The sequence below is a fragment of the Maniola jurtina genome, chromosome 2 (genome assembly GCF_905333055.1).
Source record: "Maniola jurtina chromosome 2, ilManJurt1.1, whole genome shotgun sequence".
Taxonomy (NCBI): Eukaryota; Metazoa; Arthropoda; class Insecta; order Lepidoptera; family Nymphalidae; genus Maniola; species Maniola jurtina.
This window is the reverse complement of record NC_060030.1, coordinates 11808154-11829751: the sequence shown is the minus strand read 5'-3', so window position 1 is coordinate 11829751 and position 21598 is coordinate 11808154. Positions and strand designations below refer to the sequence as shown.

Sequence of the window (21598 nt, the reverse complement as noted above, 5' to 3'; positions counted from 1 at the left end):
TTTCCTGGATGTGTCTCTTTGGTATTTAGGTAAGTATGTACCTACCTTATCTCGCTTCACAAAGAAATCGCTCAGCACTCGAAACCCATGAGCAAGGTCCAGTACTTTGCTCATGCTGCGAGTGCAGCTAGGAAGCAAACAGTAGCTGATATTGGAATATATTTAGGAAAATTTAAAACAAACCTTTATCCGGCAAGATTTTCGATTTTATTGTACCCAATTACAATACCTATGTCTACATTGTTTTATGGTTGAAAAATCCGGTGGAAGATAAATAAAAAAATATATAATCAGACTTATAATTTGCTTCATAATAATGAAGCAAATTATAAGTCTGATTATATATTTTTTAATGCCTAACTCTGAGCTTAATATTATTATTAAGCTCAGAGTTAGGCATTAAATAAACTTCGGACTAGAAACTAAAATAAGGAGAACCAAATCAAAACTAATGCGGATTCTGTTAGTGGGAAATAATAAGAAAACAATACACACTCCAAGTAACAGGTATCTTCAAACCAACAAAGAGAATATACCCGTAACTGCAAACACACAATTCAAACAAACGCAGCATTTCCAAACAACTACTCGGGTTTCTGTTGAAAATTGAGTTTTCGTTCGATGTTTTTAATAATAAAGAGGATAACGAGAATAGGATCACGTAATGGCTTGTAGTTTGTTTACGTATAAGTTTGAACCAATCTGTATATTTATACGAATTCGATAATATTATTACAGGATACTTAGTAGTAGTAACTTTACTTCAAAGTAAAAAGCATCAATCCGCAAAGACGTTTAAATAAATAGCGATTTGTTACGACAGAATAAAATGCAATGTAGGTACCTCGCACAGCGCTGCGGCCTAAAGTTTAATAAACGCCTCTCTTTCTATCGTTTAACTTTTATCTCTCTTTCCCTCGTAAGAAAGAAACTTACGCGAGTACCGTTGTTTTATACGGTATCATTTGCATTATCGGTCAATGGTAACGTAATAAGCTTTCGCATTTAAAAGTCGGTCTCACTCAAGGTGAGGGCATCATTGTCTTTCTGGAACACGTCCAAGATCCACGGTTTTGAAAAGGAAACAGCATTTATGAAATTATTTTGACTTTCACATGTCACTCATTGTTTGAGAATTGCAATTTGCATGCGCGTAATTTGTCTACTTCAAAAATGATAAGTGCATCTGTTTGTTTGTTACAGTTTTTGACTATGTAAAATGGCTCTTCATTATCATCACCATCAGAAGGTGTCGCTGGCCCACTATTGAGTATGGATTTCTTCTCAGAATGAGGAGGTTTTAGGCTACTTAGGGTTCACCAGGGTTCACCACGCTAGCCAAGTGCGGATTGGTAGAGGTCACACACCTTTGAGAACGTAAGAGTTCTCTATAATTTATATCTTTCCTTCACTGTTAAAGTACTTAGTAAGTGACATTTAATTGCATAAAAGTTAGGGGTGTGTGCTCGGGATCGAATCCCAAACCCCTCGAATAGCAAACTTACGTCACAACGATTAAATTATAACCGTTTTTAGGTAAGGTAAGCTTTTCAAGCCACCTTTATTTTCAGAGTAGAGCTAGGCAAGTAGAGTAATAAAAAATAATCATCAAGGGCCATAACTTTCAAAATAAATATAATTTTATTATATTTACTGTTTCAAGGCTCAAGAGATAAATCGCATTGTCTTAAGTTCTAGAACAACAAATAAAATTGTTGAATAATAGACGTAATATGTTTGTGTGGAGAAGCGCTTAAATTCGATTAACGGTTAGCAACCACAAATATGCGCGAGCTTTAATGCAACTCGAATATTAACAACCACATGCAGACTATTTTAGTCTAACTAATTATAAGTGTAACGAGAGTCGAGGTTTCTACACATTAAATTTCACATGACGTTTCTGTGTTTTACTAGCCTATGTGAATAAGATATTTTTTTCATGTCCCAAATATCACTACCCATAATATATATGCATATCTTATAATTATATGAAAGGGCCTCAGGACAATCGGAGTTCCGAGAAATCACGCGGGTTTAGGTATAGGTATAGCGAATAAAAAACCCGCAATCCGCATTTGTTTGTCTATTCGGGCTTACTTATGAATTTTTAACCGACTTCCAAAAAAGGAGGAGGTTCTCAATTCGTCGGGATCTTTTTTTTTTTTATTTTTTTATTTTTTTTTTTATGTATGTTCCCCGATTACTCAAAGACCCCTGAACCGATTTGGAAAATTTTTTTTTTGTTTGAAAGGGTATACTGTGCAGGTGGTCCCATATAAATTTGGTGAAGATCTGATGAATATCTTCGGAGATGGAGAACAGAACTCCTCAATGGATAAGAGCAAATTGCTCGCGATCACTGTAATAGCTTAGTAAACAGTAGGGTTTTAACTGGGCATAGCATATTATAGTACAGTGGGGCCACTAAAAATTGTGAAATAAAAAATTTTCAAAAGAAAAATAAAACCGACTTCAAAAACCAAAAACACTAAAAAGTAGAAAATAATTTTTGTTTAGCTACACATGTAATGTACCTAGGTATGAAGTCGGGCGAGCTTCACTCTTGGATTTCTAATTTTGTTTTAATATGCTCGCTCGACTTCATACCTAGGTACATTACATGTGTAGCTAAACAAAAATTATTTTCTACTTTTTAGTGTTTTTGGTTTTTGAAGTCGGTTTTATTTTTCTTTTGTTAAATTCAGTAGATTTCGTAATTCGTTGCCGTTTATCCATACCTACAGAATATGGTACCATATTATTATTTATTACTCACATTTAGTCCATAGAATCCCAACTTCAAGCAAATCCGGGGTCAGTAGGTAAGCTACTTCCATAATAGGTATTATATGATTTACTCGTAAGAGTTATTCTATAATTAATTATTATCTATTTGGAGAAATGTCAATAGGCTGTTATGTTTTTGGAAGTAGGTACTTACATAATTATAGGTATTTCATTTTAAAATATTTAATTTAAAGCACAAAAAATCTTTGCAAACAACCATTGAACTTTACATAAATAACTATTCACTATAACATGAAAAGCGTCGTCAATTGACGTCATTCGTTTTTGCAAACTAAACTCGGCATGAAAAAATCGTTATTTTTTACCAACATCACACACTATAATTTTACGGGTATAATTTATTAATATCATTACATATTTTTCTGTCAGCGGACAAATTAAACGTACCCACTTAACTACAAATTGTTATTTGATTCGGCATTTTGTAATACTTACTTAGGTAAAAATTAAGTTCTAAGATGTGCTACAAAAATATAGAAATGATTTTTTCATAAATAAGAAAAATGCAATACGTGCATAACTTAGAATAAAAACCAAATTAACATAAATATATTTTCGTCTTTTCGAAATCCAAACCATTACTTTAGTTTTACAACAAAAACCAATTAATTAATGGTTCATTGTAAAAAATAGTGCTTTTACTACAAGAAACCAAGAAAGACCGTTACCGGAATCGAAGTTTAGATCAGAGCTGACTTGAGTATTTTTTCTAAAACATTTTATTAGCTCTAATCAGCGCTTTAAGCATAGCATATTGTAAAGTTTTTTAGCGTAAAATTTTCTATAGTCGAGTTATTTTTAAAGTAACATGTTATTAATATACGATCATTAAACCTCTACTTGTTTAATCAGTCTCACTTGTATTTAAATGTAAAGAAATAAGAAAAAATATCACCCGGATATAATAACTAGTTTTTAGGTCCTATAGAATGTTGCAAATCCTTTCTTAGTGGGAATCTATGATATGAATGAGAAATCTCTAAACAATTTTTAATATTTATAATTTTTATGATATTATTGTCTAGTGATAGAAGTGTACTTAAGTAAAAACACTATCATATAAATTATAAATAGAAAAATCTCTAGATTCTTAGCTTATTATTGCTAAAATCGTTTAGTGATACGTTGGTAGGCAGTTTTCGTAGAATAATCTTGTTTGTGATCAACTAATTTTTCAAGGATTGGTGTGATTAAAATATTATTGGAACTTATCCATACTAATATTATAAAGAATGTGTCAAGTGTTTCTGTCTGTTTATCTGCTAGGTTTGCACGATCCATCAGTTTAACTGATTTTGATGTTTGGTACATAGATCTCTTGGATCCTGGTGACTGACACAAGCTACTAATCTCGACAAATCAAAGAGTTACCGCTAAATTAAAAAAAAAAACTAAATCTACGCAGACGATGTGGTGGTTATCATTCATAATTAATCAATAAACATCAATTATACAATTTTGAAAAACAACGAAGTTTTATTCATGATACCAATAACTCTCGTTGACCGTGATTTGATTAGCCATGACCGTGATATCTTCGGAGTTATTACTGAATGCTACGTCAGATGTAGTATAGCAGGTTCAATGTTAGACTGTCAGGAAGCCGAACAACCACCTTGCCTGCATTTTAATCTAATATCATCAATCTCATTTATCCAGTTATTTACGTAGTAGGTATAATAGCTAGCCGTGATGTAATAATTTGTAGAGCTGTTATCAAAACAATTAAGTTTTCAAATTATAACAGCAAAGGAAGTATATTAATAAACGTCCACCTTACAAAAGTCAAAATGTCTATATTTACTTTAGTTTTCCTTAGTTTTGTGATTGTGATTTGTGACGTTATTTACTTAGGACTTTTGGAGTTAGTAACGTTAACTTGAAAAGTTACACTAGAACCTCTGAAGTTTAATTGCAACATATAAAAAAAAACACATACAACATAAAAACCGCAATTGCAATCGTCTTCATCAAGATGTTGTAGTAGTGAACGTACATTGATTTAGGTATTTATTTTATTTTAAAACTGAACATATCGCATCGACACCTAAGTATAGTTACAGACCATTAATGCGTTACCATTAATACTTTCTACGTCCAAGTTGTTAAAAAAAAACTAATAGGTACCTGATATAATCCTCTTAATATGCGCTGAGGATGGCCATCGAGGGGGTTTTAGTGGGTACAAATCCCACATAACCCGATCTCTCCTCAAAGAGGTAGGGTATCTTGTGAAGATTTCCCCCCCGTCAACAAAAAAAAAAAAAGGTACCTGATATAATAGCAGAGCTAAATATTTTTTTAGGCACAAAAATAGGATGATCATGAAAATAGAGAGCTAATAATAAGCTACACTCATCAAGATACGACACAGAGACACAGTAACATACAAATGATGAAAACAAAAAAATGTCATTTCCTTGGATGTCTGCCAAAATCTAGACAGGAACTTAGAGACGAGGTGACGCCTTCGATAGAAATACTAGCAAGTAGCAAGAATTTAGTAGGTACAAATTACAATAGCTACGAGGCTAAAAAATAACGGTTGAGTTTTGATACGCGCATTATCTATCTCCTAACATTTTTACAGAATATTAGTCAAAGTTATCATTATGACTGATATTCTCCTTTCCCCTCCAATTAAGCGTAAAGCTTGTGCTAGGATTAGGTACGACAATAGTGCAACGGGCCGGGGTTTGAATCGGCGACCTTTCGGATTTCAGTCCGCTCCTTTAACCGTTGAGCTATCGAGGTTATGCATCGATCATTAGAATCATCATCACCTGTGGAACTGTGGACATCCACTGTTGAACATAGGGCTTCTTTACCTAATGAGCGTTACCACAGTCCACATTCGGTACTCAGCCCTTTTCATCCAGCCACTTCCTGCCAGCCTACACTTTTTTCTTTTCGGCTCCAATGATCATCGCCTCTACGACAGGCATGGCCTGCCCACTGCCACTTCAGCTTACTGATGGTTTGCTAGGTCCTTGGTTCTCCTGTTGAGCTCCTCGTTTAGTATCTTATCCTTCAAAGAAACTTTTAACATAGCCTTGTTCTGAACGACCTTGAATTTGTGGACAAGACCGTTTGTCAGAGTCCACGTTTCAGCACCATGGACGGGAAGGGACTTTCATATTCAGGCATTTTGGCATATATTCAGGTATATTCCTTATCCTAATATTATACCTAAGACTAGTAGTGTATTTATTTTATATCTTCAAGGTTAAATTAGTTGCGTATAAAATTTCTTAAAAAATCTTGTAAATAAAAAACGGATAGGAAGTAAATCTACAAAAAATATAAAACCTTTTAGTATTCATTTAACACAAAATTAATTAAGTACTAAAAATAAATAGATAAGAGGCAAGTAAAGATTACCATTATTTCACGAAATATTGAAATCAAAATTTTATTTAAATAGTTTGCAAGATGAAAAAATTTAAAAATGAAATTAATTGCTCGAAATGTTTGCCGTAACAGGTCAAATGATACTAGTTAAAAAACTTTAAAATTGGGTCATTTTAGTCCATAAACTGACTCCCTCGTGTTTATGTTAAATGGGCAAACGGAAAAATCGATACGATAGATTAACGAAGGTACCTAATAGGATTAGAAGCACATGACTATAGAGCAGATATGAGTTCATACTCCATGCCTTTCGCGCAAGATATATTACAGAATACATACCTACTTGGAATATTTTCCTGATACTTCCTGATATTAGAGAAAATAATATTTGAATTTAAAGAATAGCATAATGAATACAAGATAAGAAAATAATATAGATTAAAAAACCATATGACATTTCCCTAAATGTATGTTAAAATAGCATATTTCAGCCAGTTTTAAAATTTCAACTTTTGTGAAAATAAAAACTATTTTACCTGTAACAGTATTTTTTCCATAAAATATTTAGGATTAATATTATAAAATATCAGATAGGCGAAGTAATACAGTCTTAGTCACGTACCTATTGTGCTGTTACTGTGAATTGATTTATTAATATTTTATTATCCATGTACTTTGATCCCGAGATAAGCAAAAGGTGAACTACTGTGGTATCTTCAGTGATATTACTAATTATTATTATTTATGTAACATGCTCGTATATTTTAAATGATTCAATTAGTACAATAAAACCGTTATTGGATTTATTAGAAGTTTCCGCTAGATTAAAAACATAGGAAAATTACGCCGTCTCTTAACAAATAGAGCATTTATCTAGTTACCGAAGGGTTATTGCCACTGATGATCCAGTCTTAAGATAGCAATTTCAGAAAAGCTTGGTTTTCATTGAGATTGGCCTTGGGCAGGGCCTTTTTGCATCGAATAATTTACATTTATGATCATATCAATGACCTCCGTGCACAATGCACTGGATGCATAGATGAGGGTCAATCTGAACAAAAAAAAAATTGCAGGTTCCAATTCGCTTATGCTTATTACTTGATGGCCAGTGTCATAAAATAGCTTCATAAAACACATTTTTTGATCGGAATAACCCATCTAGTGCCTAGTGCATAGTATAGAGTAGTATAGTGCATTGAATTAGATTTATTAAAAAGACGAAGAATATAACAAAGGTTTTTTTTTTACAAAAAGAAACTATTATTCGGATTATCTTCAGATTATTATTATTACTTCATAAATTATTTATATATAAATAACCTTAATTATTTATAATAAAGGAAAAAAGCCTTATCTTTATTAACTTGAACGATTGACCTCAAATGATAATTTCATTAATAACCTCTATCTGTCAGACATAAAACCACGAGCATTTGATTAAATGGAAATAAATCCGATTCGAGAGTTATATTATAAAGGACAATCTTAATGACATTTGAGGCCTTTTTTGTATCTACATTAAAACGTTAATTATCACGGTTGGTCGTTATAAATAATAATTACCTCATTTAAGTTCTTTAATTTAATTATCAAGACATACCTACCTATAGAAATCACTTCCCATATTATAAATGCGAAAATGTGTTTAGTTGGTTTATTAGTTTGTTGGTTTGTCCTTCAATCACTCCGCAACGAAGCAACGGATCAACGTGATTTTTGCATGGTTACTGTTAAAGACCTGGAGTGTGACATGAGTTACTGGTTATCCCGAAAAATCAAAGAGCTCCCACGAGATTTAAAAAAACTAAGCACACGCAAACGAAATCGCGGGCATCGGGTAGTACAATTCAAATTAAGGTCTGTAAATTAAACAAATCTTTACAAATCGGAATAATATTAAAGTTAAATACAATAAGAGAAATACGTCATTTTAAAAGTACGTACACACTAAATAATAAATATCTAAACAACAATAATGTCATAAATGTAAATGCTTTTCAACTTCGACCTTTTCAAGGTAAACAGCCAGCGTCAGAATTTTTTGTTTTCGCTTTTTCTAATTGGTAGCCATCTAAACATTAACACATTAGTGTGAGGTTTACAAAAAAGCCCTCAAGTGCGAGTCGGATTCGCACACCAAGGATTCCGTACCTTGAAAGGGTACGTATGATTAATTATCTTCAACTGCAAATGTAGGTTTCTAACTACAAAAAAAAATTGTGTGATATAACTACAAGTTAATGATTTACCGGTTTTTTTTATTAGTGCTTATAAGGTCAAGCACCTTACTTATTGCGGAATCGCATGATTCTAGGTCAACCCTATTTACCCGGTTTTGATTTACTTGCAAATGGCAAAATGTGCGACATTCCTAAGTGAATTTATTTTTCATTCCATTGACTTAAAGGCTAGATTCCAGCTAGTCTCCAAGGGGCCATACCTTACCTATGTCCCTGAGTTGAAGGATCTAACAGACAAACAGACACAGAGAGGTCGACAAAGTCATTCTATAAGGCCCCAGTAGGCGAACAATGCGCGGCTAACTGCTCGCTGGCTGACTCTGAGGCTGACATTATTATAGAGCGCACTTTGACTTTGCTCAGACTTAAGACACTGTTAAAATGAGACAGCGTTATACCGATGGAATAAATCTGTCTCGTTTTAACTGAAACTTAAGTCTAGTCAAGGTAAGCAAAGTCAAGGTGCGTTCTATAGATTTCAACCTGAGCCTATCGATCGCGAACTCTGTCGAGCTCTTGGGAGAGAAGGTAAATGGTTAGATCAGTCGCTCACTGAATGAATTGGCACGTGAAATGCCGCAAACTTCCTTTTTGAAGTACGGATGGAACCCTAAAAAGACTCATTTAGGATAATTTTTATGATTCACATGTGGGCTATGAGAATTCTGAGTGAGGGATTAGCAGAAGTCAATATTGAATATGGCTTGGTGCTGCTAATGTTATCTAAAAGATAAGATTCGTTAATCTGCATGACGTCAGGGTTACACTGCAAATATCCTGTTATGTGGAAGTTGGGTATGTTAAGGCATTTAGAACTTTTAAACCTAGCATTTTAGTAACTAGTTTTTTTGAAGTAATTCTGCATGTTGAGAACATTTTTTAAGGTAGAGAAAATAATTGGAAGTTTTAAGAAGTGTGCTACCTACTATTTTATAATAAGAACTCCCTAAATGAATTACATAAAAATAAGTCATTGAAAATCTACAACAGATAAAGTTTGGAGAAGAAGGTAATCTCCGAAACTACTAATCCGATTTTAATATTATTTCACAATTTCACAATTTTATAGGTGCATTATTCGAAATGTAGATATGCCACATAATATTATGTATATCTAATATCAAATTTCACCCGAACGAAGCCGGGCGAGTCAGCTGTATTTTTATAATCAGAAAATGCCTAAATATTTCATCGCACATGTCTTGCTAACAGTAGTTCTTCGCGACAAAATAATAAATGATTAGACTGATTAGCCTAATATTAGATTTTTCAATGTCGAAAACGTAATTTAGATAAATAATGGTTATGTAATAAGTGACTATAGGTAAGCGATTCAAGTAGAAGCACACAAAATCACACTAATATTATAAAGGAGAAAGTTTGTATGTGTGCGTGTGTGTGTGTGTGCGTGTGTGTGTGTGTGTGTGTCTGTGTATGTTTGTTACTCCTTCACGCAAAAACTACTGGACGGATTGGGCTGAAATTTAGAATGGAGATAGATTATACTCTGGATTAGCACATAAGCTACTTTTTATCCCGGAAAATCAAAGAGATCCCAAGGGATTTTTAAAAAACTACATCCACGCGAACGAAGTCGCGGGCATCAGCTAGTTGAATATAATGATGATAAAATATTTTAGAGGAAACAAAAGTGATGCAAAGTGCTATTGAATCTATTAAAACAGTGTAAATAGATACAGTGAGACGATGCCCTTCATATTTACGGAGAACCAGGTTAGGTTAGTAGTAGAAATCTATAGAGCGAGCTCTGGCTTGCTCCGACTTAAGACACTGTTAAATAGAGACTGCGATATCATAAATCTGAGCTGACAATACTGAATCTAAGCTGAGCTTTTACTGAAAGGTCTGAGCAAAGTCAAAGTACTCTTTATAAATTTCAGTCTAAGCCATAGCACTTACATACCCTAATTACTGATCCACCACAAGCAAAGTAATTAGTTTGTTTTGCTGACTCTGCTAGTAGGTATATTCGACCCGTCTTGTCTCTGTGACTCAAATGGCGTGTTCTGTCTAGGGTTTAGACGTCTCCATCGACAAACTGTATGAAGTACTTTTTTAGGCTGTGGTATTAGTACTAGATAGCTAATAAATAATTGATCATCGATTGACGTGTGCAGTTCAATTAAAATCAATTGGTACAGCCCTTTTACTAACTCTCCCAGACATTTCATTGAACCCATCTTGTATTTTCCCAGTTACAAAACATTGAAGTTAATTTAATCACACTAATATTATAAAGGCGAAAGTTTGTATGTGTGTGTGTGTGTGTGTGTGTGTGTGTGTGTGTGTGTGTGTGTGTGTGTATGTTTGTTACTCCTTCACGCAAAAACTACAGAACGGATTTGGCTGAAATTTGGAATGGAGATAGATAATATCCTGGATTAGCACATAGGCTACTTTTTATCCCGGAAAAACAAAGAGTTCCCACGGGATTTCAAAAAACCTAAATCCACGCGGGCGAAGTCGCGGGCATCGGCTAGTAGATCATATAAGTAATGATCCACGCAACTTTTGGCTAGTGCCAGTAAATGGTTGTCACTCAAAAACTATGTTATGTGTATGACCACCAATTTAGAAGTGTCAAAATGAAGGGTCAAGACAACTATGTTAACCTTTTAACCCCCGACGCAGGGGGGTTATGAGTTTTACTTGTGTGTCTGTGTATCTGTCTGAGGTATCGTAGCTAGATGAACCAATTATTTGAATGAATTATTCGAAAGTCTGTTATCACTCTAAAATCTTTAAAATTGTTATCGCCAATATTGGCTAATATTATGTCATATTATTATCTCCAAGATTATTATCTCAAACACCAGAAGTCGATTCGTGTTCTTGCGTATTTTGCGTTATGTTTAGCTAATATAGATAAGTTACTTATCGAAATAAAAACTTTACTTTACTTACTTTACTTTACTGTAGCTGAAACTTTACTTTACTTTAGCTGACTCAAATAACAAACACTGGCAGCTAACTTGGGGCAAAGAATTAGTTTGGCCACCCAAAGGGGTAACCAGCATCTTGGGTACAACGCCTCGCCGCGCTGCGGTGGTCTCGATGAGGTTTTAGATTTAATTTAATTTATTTTAGTTTTTAATTTAATTTTTTTATTTTATTTAGATTTAAGTTTATTTTATAGAATTGTCAGTTACTATTATACCTAATTCTGTATGTTAAAAATAGAATATATGACAAATTATTGTGCATTGTACTGTAATAATGAAGTCATAACAAAATGAACGTGGGACATTGAACGTAGGACTTGTTGATTCATAGCTATGATAGACTTTGTATCATTTGATCATTATGATTGTCACATGCGTAGGTAAATGAATGTTTTAGGTCCAGTAGATAGGTATGCATTATTTAAGTATGTACCTGGTACATAGTAGCTTTATAGGCACGCACTCCTAACATGGAAATAAAAGTCTGTCTATGAGATTCATAATAATAATCAGTCAGAAAATTATTCAGAATTGTGAGAAAAAACGTAATAAAATTAACTCGTCCGATGATAAAAGTACCTAGTAAATCTCGGACTGTTGATAAAAGAAAAAGATGGTAAGTAAAATTGTGGTAGGTACCTATTTAAGCTATTTGATTTAAAGTAATAATCATATTATTATTATTAAAGTAACGGAAAACGATAAACTCATTTGAATAGGTATGACACACGTGAGATTTTTAATTGATGGGTTGACGTCACACGTGACAATAGGATATGTGCTGTAGGTACACTTCAGTAATATTAATGATGTTTTCACAAACACCTTCAGCAATAGTGATAATGTTGTAAAATATCACAAAGCAAGAAACATTATTATCGGTGATACATTTGTTTTAAGCTAATAGAAAAACTAATATAAACTTGAAATAAATACCGTTGTTTAAATTCCCTACTTGAGTTGTAAGTATATTAGACCCTAAATGGGACTTTTATGAACTTTATTAATTTCTAAAAAATTAAAGTTAGCTTTATTTTTTATTTTATTTATTATTATTTACATTAAAAATATACAGAGAATTTTTGTTACAGTCAGCGCCACAAAAACCACAGTTGGTTTTACCGGGCACTTATACCGTTAATTCAACAAAGCACCGGAGTAAACTTTTATTCAAGGATCTATAAACAGTCAATATAAATAGAATACCCATATCGATCGCATTTTTAAATATAAATGACCCAATCAATATAGAAGATGCAACGTGCATTTCATGGGTTGCAAAATAAATTGACGTCCGATCAAAATCAGATCAAAAAGATTGCAATCATGATCATATTTTATACGAAGTAACTTATCAAGGACGGGAAAGCAGCTGTATTTTTATACAAAGTGAAAGGTAAGGAAACTATTAATAATGGAAATTGAAATATTTACCAAAAAAATAAGCTTCAGCCGTCACGACATCCCACTTCTTGCACTTCTGAAACAATAAGAGAATTAAATCATTACATGTACATGAGAACGAATTCTGTAGTCAGTATTAGAATACAGACGGTAGAAGAATCTTTATAGTAACTTCAGTATGATGCGGCTGACACTTACTTAGATATAAAAGTTCCTAAATAAAAAAAATAAAAAAGCTTCATTGATTTTATCACTATATATAAATATTTGATTTTATCACTGAATAATATACTTCCATACTAATATTATAAATACGAAAGTGTGTTTGTATACCCATCTATTGGCATTTCATGGCTCAACCGATCTTGATAAAAATTGACAAATAGACAGCTTACCGGAGAGAAGCATAGGATAGTTTTTATTCCGAAACTCAGCTCAGACACCAAACACAGAACTTCTTCGAGATTTTTAGAAACCAAAATCCACATTTTGCTGCCATAAGTTAATTTACTACGGCAAGCAGGCACGCTTTGGAATTTTGTACCGCCCTTTCCTTTAATAATATTATTTACCATCGCAGCTGCGCATGTCTTAAATAAAAACACGATAAAAAATTGCTTCAACGATCTTATACGAATTGATGAATTGAAAATAAGTCCCGTATTATAAAGTACAATGATCAGATCCAGAACAGATGTTCCAAGGGTGTTATTATAATGTTGAGCAGGTATAAAACCGTACCTATGATATTTAAACATCTTGCCAATTGGAATTTGGAGTTCAAATTATAGGAAGAAATGCTTTATTAGTTCCGCAAACCAAAATTGCTGCTATTATTTCTCGTTACTATATAGTAGTGTAACATAATATTATAGTAGTATAGTATAATAGTTGTGTATAGTAGTATAGTATAATAGTTGACACGAGAAATAGCAGAACAATAGATAGAGAACATCAAAAGAAACTTCTATCGAAACTAGTTTTTGTTTTCTCAACATTTTCTTGGAAATGAAATTTTTTCTTTAGAGATTAAACTACATCGCGAATTTTTTAGAATTTTTCCAAGAAAGGATTGGAATATTTTTTAAACTTTGACTTTCAAAAAACGATAAATACATATTATTATCATTACATAATACAGACAATTTAACACTTTATTACTGACATTTTATTACTAACATTTTATTTGACTAACAACGTTTGTTGTTAGTCAAATAAAGCAGACTTTTCTGGAACACGTAAAGTTATTATTTTTCCAATATTTTAGTGACATTACGAAACAGTAATTTATTGTAAAGTAGCAATGAATAAATACTCTTGTAAACCATCTCATAAAATTACAGGGACGTTTAAATATATGTATTTAAATTTACGGTCGCGGACTCCATTTTAGCCTCAATATTGGTACATAGGTTATCGAAGAGATTGCAGTTTATTGCTTGCAATCTCGACTTAAGTAAAACAGACTGATAGTTTATCTATACAAATACAAATATACATATATTAAAATGATTGTATCTTTGTTTGTTTGTCCGTCATTTATAATTTATCCGATGGTAATGAAGCTTTGTACAGTTGTTGTCGGGACTTGCAGGAAGGTTTCTGATACAGTACCAATACAGTACAACTACAGGTGATGGAGATTTAAATTAATTCATGTTTATGTCGGGATAGTTTGAATTTTACTACGCGAACTAAAAAAATTGTACCTATCTTACTTTCGATTAGATACATCTGTAGCAGTAGTGCGGATGCTTGATTTTCAAACATATCTCGCAGGTTTGATATTTCAAGGGGATTCAGTAAATAATCCCAATTAAAAAATATATATATGGCTAGTATAACATTCTAATATAACTAAGGAAAATCATTCTCTCGTTATTGCGAAAATAAATTGTAATAGAAATCCGATTTCTTGTGTTTAGAGTTTGTTGTGTGACGTAAATGACGAAGCAGGTCTTGACATCGTATTTATTTATCCGCAATACAAGGTTTCAAGATCTTACCAAGATTTAAACTGTGTTATGGAATGACACCGATGTGACTTAGTCCATAACAGGGCAAAGATTTGCTAGATTATGGGGCAGCCCGTTTTAAATTAAATATATAGAAAGTAAAGTAAATCTACACCTACCTAACTAATAGAACTTAATAAACCAAAGTTAAAGTTAATAAAAATGAAAGAAAAATTGATGCTATAATAGTGTACACAACAAACACTGAAAGTGATTCCAAGACCAATATGTATGAAACAAACCAATTAAGCACAGTCAGATCGTAAAATATATGTACAAGATCAAGCTATGCGGTAGTTAATGTAACGGTAAACGCAAACCGCTGCAAATACCGTACGAGATATAAACCAAAAATGGCATGGAACTGCGCCGGTCTTAATGCCAATTTTGGACAAAGCAGTTCTAAGATTCGCTCCTATGCAAATGCAGTGCTTCAGAGGTATAAAGATAGTCATCTGCGCTTTTCTGACCTACATAAAGTTTTACAGTTACAAAACTAAAGAACACGTACAGAAAACTGAATAGTAAGTTTTAGAGAATTTTTACAAATTAGGGTGTCAAGGCGTTCTTATCACTGGGTGATCTCTTCCAGGCAACCTATATGAAAGATATTTAGATTGCATGGGAAGAGGTAGGTTTACATAATGTACATACTTACTAACACAACATAATATCATAATAACAATATGAATCACACGAATATTATAAAGGCGAAAGTTTGTGTGTGTGTGTGTGTGTGTGTGTGTGTGTGTGTGTGTGTGTGTGTGTGTGTGTGTGTGTGTGTGTGTGTGTGTGTGTGTGTGTGTGTGTGTGTGTGTGTGTATGTTTGTTACTCCTTCACTCAAAAACTACTGGACGGATTGGCCTGAAATTTAGAATGGAGATAGATTATACTCTGGATTAGCACATAGGCTACTTTTTATCCCGGAAAATTAAAGAGTTCCCATGGGATTTTTAAAAAACTACATCCACGCGAACGAAGTCGCGGGCATCAGCTAGTAAGTATATAAAATAATATATATACTGAAATGATACATATAATTTAATAAAATTACATAAACAGGATTTACTTGGATACTTATAAACGTATAGCAATAAATAGTAGTTTTTAAGACCACGACCAGAAGAAAAGTTCTTTCAAGTGGGAAATCTTGAAATAATGACGTTGGAGCAACTCTGAGGGAAAACATTTTTTTTTGTTGGTCATTTCTAACACATTGTGCAATGACCTAGATTCTTCAGTTCTCCGTAATCTTAATACTTAAAAATCGGGTGTATTTCAAAATGATCAAGTAGGCAGACATTTTGGTAGATACGAATCACGCTGACCTTGATCTAAAAAGTAAGCTGTTACCACAAAAGGCAGGGGTGATTCACACGGATCGTGTTAAATTATATGATAACCAGTTAATGCAGATTGCATAGTCATTAGTGACAACATTTGAAAATACGTCTGATACTTCCAACGTAAATTATACAAAAGACGTGGGCAGTTTTTATTTTTCCAATACATGATAATGTAAGCAAAGGCAAGCACGAAGTGGAACCGACGATAAATGGCAAATAAATTCTAATAAAGCACGATATCGAACCGATTTAAACCAAAACGATAAAGCGTGGTGAAATAAATAATTTTTCACGTTTACAAATATACACGGTAGACCACTTTACCTCGTACATACCTGTAAACTGCAACTTTTTTAAAGTTGAAAAGAAAAAATGTGATTCAAAAAATATGAATGGATCTTCAAAGATCTCGGGCCCTCACGTTTGACACAGTTCATTAGACAGGCAATTGTTACAGATAAGGTGGTCAACAGCTTTATCGAAGGCTGGAGTGAAAGTAGACTACGTGGGAGTGGGTGGTCCTTGCAATTTATTGTGCAAAACGAATCATACAGATGTCATTTAATATTGATCACGCCATTTGACTGTTGAATATTGCTCACTCCATCTTGATAGAGATAAAAAAGAAAAGCAACAGCTGAGCTTTCAGTTGCCCACAATATGGTGTAGTGTATTGTTACATATTGTAACTTTTCATTATTTGAGAAGAGCAACTACTGAGTTTTTTGCTAGTTAAAACTCAATCGAACTAGCATTCCGAACCTGTGGTAGATTCACAGACGTAGGATAAGATTCACTAGTTGTCTAACATGAAACAAATAGCTATGATTGTGGTCAAGCGCTTGCCTATAATGAAGAAAAATGACTTTGAGCTTTTATTAGTGGAACTTTCATATATTTTGGTAGGTACTACCAAAGTTACAACCAACGATTAAAAAATTTGTACATTTGCTCTTGCTTATATCAGTATCGTTATTTATAATTTTTCTAAAGTTTACTTATTTAGAAATATTTACAAGTTTATTTCATACTTATACAACCTTCGTAGTATAATATCTTAGATTATCATAGCTTGCAATATAGCCCTACCAATAAATATTGAACCTAATTCTTGCAAACAACTTTTTGTGAATAGTTTAATCAAACCGGGTTAGCAATACTATTGCATTTCGAACACATCGGTATTACAATTACCTACTATTATTTTAAACACATGCTGCCATTCATAACATATACCGACAATGCATACATGCATAAAGACCAATTTCTGTTACTTCATTGTGTTGAATAATTGTTAGATTTATGATTCTATCTATATTGAAATAAAAGCAGATCTATTTAAAACTGTTCCCATTGCAACAATTTTTTCACAAGTTTCTTCTATATAAGCCATAAAAACTGTCGTAAAACTTACACGTGAGTACTGTATTACCTAGTTAGATTTATTACCTTTATGAAATGACGTTAACGACCATAACAAATATACTAACACACGCATTTTATTTCATAACAGAGTATCGTAACATACGTCATAATGAACTTTATCGCGTTTGGTCATTTTGGTGGAATCAAACCTACGCGCGACGTGTGTAAAAATCCAAGTTAAATTAGTACAGGGCAATTGTTTTGCAAGTAATATATTTTTTTATATAGTAGACACTTTTTTACACACACACTAACGCCACTTCCACGTGACGTTGAGAAATCTTCTTGCAAGTAAGCATTATTAGTACAAATTGCATTTTACACAGAAAGGCACTAAAGTAAATTTGCTGAAGATTAAGTAAATAAACTGCATGATTACATGCACGTAACAAACATTGCAACACATCGTTCCAGGAGATACGAATCGTGCAAATCAGAAACATTTGCGGTTGCTTGTAGTTACGCATTAGTGCGTAAATTGCATGCAAGTACAAGTAATCTCATCTGGCAACATTTATTACTTAACACGCAGTATCTTTTGAAGTTATCGTGGGAAACCTGTCTGTAGTAGAAACATTGATTGAATAAAATATTTTGACTCCAAGTTAGGAAAACAATTCTCCTAATAATGTCTGGTTGTTCTTCTCTATCTACATAATGTTTATGTACCTATTGATACATATTTATAATTGCTTTTATTTTGTTACCAAGTGTAATCAATAAAATGATACATAATATTTATGAATCAACCTTTAACCACATAATCTCTTTGCAGAACATTGTTGTCAAGCGTACCTATTGTTTTTTTAAACTATGAAAATAAAATATTAATAAAATGATAGATACACATAACGTTGTACCGCCCAGTTTTCAACCTATTCAGTATTATTGGAATCTGATTCAGCTGTTTGGTGAGTTTAATCTAACGACATATTTGTGTAAATATCTAGAAAAATACTGTCATCGCTAATAAATATAATTCTACTCTGCCTAGTCTGCCTATTATTATTTTTGCTCCGCTATCATAAATATGTTATGTTAAAAATAATGAGCACGTTCACTACCGAATTCATGATAAACGACATTACAACAGCGATAACGTTGATTTGAAACTAATAGGCAATATTAATTCTTTTTTCCATTATCAAAATATTATGTTTTGTTTATTCTGTTCTTATATTTTGCAAGTTATTTCTGTGTTTCTAGTGTTTTCTGTTAATTCTCTAATCCATGTGTTAATTAAATTCCAGAGCGCTGTTGAAACCCTTTTAGACTAAACTATACCTAGTTATCATCTTTACCATTTTTGTCTTTCAAAAGTGATCATATTCTAAGCTCCTAGTCGAAAAAATATTTTTGACATAGACTTACAATGAAACGCGGCCCCACGTCACGGTAATACAGATAATATTACCGTGCCCACGTTGATGTATCTAATTATAATTAATTGGAATTGGGACTTTTATATACCTACTCACTGATCACATTGTTTTTGCAGTTAATAACAAAGTAAAAGTACTGAGCCTTCGCTGATAAAATTGTTTGCTTCGACAAGGTCAAGAAGAACGTTGGCACCCGGCAACTATGTTGATTTAATGGACAGTGTACATAGTTACTATTGCTTCTCCGCCTTACTACTATCTCTTGGGAAGTATTAAATTATGATATCCAAAGCAAACATCAATAAATATGTCGTAAATATGACGAGTTGTCAGTAAATCTCTTTAGAACTTTATTTTTAGTAACTATGCAAAAAAGCTATCATAAACACACATTTACGAATGAAGCGTTTTCTAACCTAGAAACTAAAGAACCAAACCATCCATGATGATTGTAAATAATAAATTTACAAATATGTAAATATTAAATAAAAAATCTTGATGAGTGGAAGTGAAATATAGAGCTATTATATTATTATGACTGAAATCCATACACCAACTGGGAAAAGAGCTAATAATATTTATAACCTGTTGAACATGGGCGGGCTGCTGAACGGATTTTCAACAAATATTATGTTATATGAACTATCATCCCGATATAATTTGCCCGCTTTTGAATCGGTCAATCTGTTTGAGAGCTACTATGTCATAGACACACAGACAAAGGGGTCAAACCACTGAATAGGTATATTGTCGGGAGTTAAAAATATCAAAACACACTTTACTGGAATAGAATAGCATGTCAGAGACACCTTTCAAATGCTAGTGGGCGGATTGATTCATCGTGTTTGCTTCAGAAACGTATATCACACGCTCTGCCTACAGAGACTGGTGACAGCTCATATCTTGTTTATGCTATAGTTTCCTTGAAAATCGTGATTCGCTAACGAAAGGCTTACCATCTGATATGTCCAAACGTGATATCATACATGCAAATAAGTGGTACCTAAATGACTTCAGATTTACGTAACTACTATAGGTACCTACTAGCTGGTTTTGTACCGGCTTCGCGCGGGTGGGCTTAAACTTATTATAATTTAAATAATGTCAAAAATAAAAGTTCCCTGTGAAACGTTCTAAAACATAAATGATAGTGAAAACCAAATTTAAATTCATGGACAAGTTTAGAAGTTATAAGCGGTTACACAGATAAATGGAGGTATACATTACATAATATAAGATGTTAGAAATTGACCCAAGGTAAACTTAAAAACAAACTGTCATAAAAATGTGTAGAAACTTTCTTTCCTTATTTGAACCTAAGGTCAAGGTTATGAAACAAAGGCGTTGTCACTAAAACGTGTCTGGTCGTCTACTGTTTATAATTATTATTTATTATGGATAATATTCTTTCCTACTGGCCTTCATCAGGTAGCATCAGGTCAAGATCATCAGATTTTTTCATATCTTTTTTATGTAGGTCAGTGATACAGCCGGATATGAATTTATGTATTTGGATCCAAATTTTACAGAATATGTGTATATATAAATTTTGGTCACAAAGCAAAAAGTTAATGGCCATTAAAATTCTCTTAATACCGTAACGGAGATTATGTCTAATTAGTTTAAACGCGCAAACTGAAGAGCTTTTGGACAAACACGCGGATAAAAAAAGGTTGCTAGGCTGCAATGGATGGAAGGCAGTACAAAGGGAATAGGGAACTCAGTGTCGGAGGTCTTGTAAACAGAATGCGAAGGAAACGGTTTTTTGTTGGTCGTGATTTAGAAGCGGGCGTCAGAGAGCCGGGGCTCAGGTAGGAATGTCTAGCGGTGAGTTCACATTACTCGCATTCGATATTATCTCTGTGTTCTTGGTTACATTTTGAACGCAAACGTTGCTATCTCCAAGTCTGTTTGCACAAATAAGGACGACCTTACAGCCAGCATACGTGACTCCGTTATGTGTATAACGTATTGCCTTAACGCGGCCTTTAGGTATACTGTAGGTAAGAAAAAATGATTTTTAACCGACTTCCAAAAAAGGAGGAGGTTCTCAATTCGTCGGGATCTTTTTTTTTTTTTATGTATGTTCCCCGATTACTCAAAGACCCCTGGACCGATTTGGAAATTTTTTTTTTTGTTTGAAAGGGTATACTGTGCAGGTGGTCCCATATAAATTTGGTGAAGATCTGATGAATATCTTCGGAGATGGAGAACAGAACTCCTCAATGGATAAGAGCAAATTGCTCGCGATCACTGTAATAGCTTAGTAAACAGTAGGGTTTTAACTGGGCATAGCATATTATAGTACAGTGGGGCCACTAAAAATTGTGAAATAAAAAATTTTCAAAAGAAAAGAAAACCGACTTCAAAAACCAAAAACACTAAAAAGTAGAAAATAATTTTTGTTTAGCTACACATGTAATGTACCTAGGTATGAAGTCGGGCGAGCTTCACTCTTGGATTTCTAATTTTGTTTTAATATGCTCGCTCGACTTCATACCTAGGTACATTACATGTGTAGCTAAACAAAAATTATTTTCTACTTTTTAGTGTTTTTGGTTTTTGAAGTCGGTTTTATTTTTCTTTTGAAATTTTTTTATATGCAAACATTAACACTTTTACATGATAGGCACCTATTTACATAAAATCAGCTAAAAAGT

The 21598-nt window shown here is 33.1% G+C and overlaps 1 protein-coding gene across 2 annotated transcripts in view; it reads right to left on the bottom strand.

Moving 5' to 3' along the window:
• The window catches only part of LOC123877994 (protein windpipe), a 66111-nt gene that overhangs the window by 23589 nt on the left and 20924 nt on the right, over positions 1-21598 (bottom strand). The window contains exon 2 of one of the 2 annotated variants that reach the window (XM_045924969.1): positions 12800-12845. The gene's annotated coding sequence lies outside the window, so the exon portion shown is untranslated. The remainder of the gene's footprint in view (positions 1-12799; positions 12846-21598) is intronic. The other variant, XM_045924976.1, reaches the window with a different exon arrangement.